The following is a 2,105-nucleotide window of genomic DNA, read 5'->3' on the forward strand; positions in this document are numbered from 1 at the left end:
ATCGGCTCCAGTGGCGCAGATGGATAAGTGCGTGTCGTTGGCTTTTTGACGCGATCGACCCGGGTTCGATCCCACCTTTTGCCGAACTTTTTTTTTCTCCCTTTCCAAATCTCGTATTAGCAATGGATTCTATTTACACTAAGTGAAAATAGCAGTATTTTTAGCAATATGCTATTTACACTAAGTGCAAATACCTATTTACACTATGTTAAAATAGCAGGATCGAGACGTTATTTTGTTTTTTGACACCTATGTGCTAAAATATGATTAAATTAATTATTTATTATGTTAGTGATGTCTGTAAGCAGTGTTGGGGGTAACGCATTACAAGTACAGCGAGTTACGTAATAAGATTACTTTTTCAAGTAACTAGTAAAGTAATGCATTATTGTTTTATTAAACAATAAAATATCTTTGTTTTCTCATGTATTGACTGACAGCTCTCCTGTCCCCGTGTTGAGAGAAATCAGGAGTAAGTGCAGAAGCGTTGTGTGCGCTGTGTGAACATGATGTTAATGTAGTTCTAGACTAAATGTCAACATGTATTTACTCATCTCACTCGCACAAAAACAGATTCAGCATTCCTCAAAATGAATAAAAACAGTCAAATGCAAACTCAGGACATGATGCAAACATGTTAAGTAACACAAATATCCATTATGTATTTAATTCCATTTTATTAACTTTGCTGCTGACCTTCAATGATCAACCATACTAATGAGCAAAAATGACTTTAGATAAACATAACATTTGTGTTTCTTCTTTTTTGTTTTTGTTTCTGAAGACAGAAAAATGGGGCCAAGACGGATGAGAAATAGTAATGCAAAACTTTCCATAAAAAGTTACTAAGTAACATAATTAGTTACTTTTTTAGGAAGTAACGCAATATTGTAATTCATTACTTTCAAAAGTAACTTTCCCCAACACTGTCCATAAGTGATGTCACATTATTAAAACAATTTTTTAATTTAAAATGGCTAATTTAAAAGTGAATCTAATGTGCTTTACTTCCAGTGCGTACCATACAGACTGTTATATTCTTATCTGTAAATAACTATGTGTGTGGTAGCTGTATAAGAACTTCAAGCTTGTATTTCCATTTTGCATAACGGGTGACCCTGACAGTAAGCGAGCTAAACATTGTTTAATATATGCACGTCAAACAGAAAGAAAAGTCAGTACAGTCATTTTAATTAATTGTCAGAGGTTGCATTTAGTTATATATAACTGCAATACTATTGAGGAAAAAATAAGTGTTTTAAAATTACAGAGAAAAGCAATGACATAGTAGTATGTTATTATGATCAGTTAAGTGAATGTGTGTTCCTGCTGAACGTTTGACCTCTTTAACAGTTTGTGCTCTTGATTTTTTTTTTCTTGTTCATCACTGCATCAATTTCATAATGGTAATGTGTTAACTTCCTGTTCTGATTTAGGTTTAACATTTTTGTTCTTATTTCTCTTTTTGCAAGTTTATATTAAAGTCGTGTTGCACCAGTTTTGAACTTCTACCTTGTATGCATTATATTATTCTTTTATTTTTTATTTTATTTTAGGAAATTATATTTTAGTCACGTGAAATAAAATGTTACCATCATAATTAAGGAAACATGAATGTAGCTCATGTAAAATAAAACATAATATATAACTTTATTGGCACATATTTGGCACATAATAGAACATTTTGCTAAAAATAAATAAATAGATACAATTTCGAAATGTAGTGTATCACAGTTTCTACAAAAATGTTAAGCAGCAAAAACTTTTTTTCAGCATCGACAATAATTTAAATAATAATCATGTGGTCATAATAACGTCGCAATCCAAACGACGATCATAATAATATCGCATTTCGCGCAAACGTATTGTGATTGGTCCATCCTAACCAGCGTTGAGAAAAGTAACAGTTCTCATATGATACAACTTCAGCAGCGCTAGGGACAATAAATTACGTTTGATTATGGTAAACTTGAATATACCTTTAATTGAACATACATATTTAAATGGTACTATTATATAAGCATTGTTTAGACCCATTTTACCTGATCAGCAAGAGTACGGATTTTGTCTATGGAGACTATTATTATGAAACACGTCTCCCGGAA

The sequence above is a fragment of the Sinocyclocheilus rhinocerous genome, unplaced genomic scaffold (genome assembly GCF_001515625.1).
Source record: "Sinocyclocheilus rhinocerous isolate Xijiao unplaced genomic scaffold, SAMN03320098_v1.1 scaffold1396, whole genome shotgun sequence".
Lineage (NCBI taxonomy): Eukaryota > Metazoa > Chordata > Actinopteri > Cypriniformes > Cyprinidae > Sinocyclocheilus > Sinocyclocheilus rhinocerous.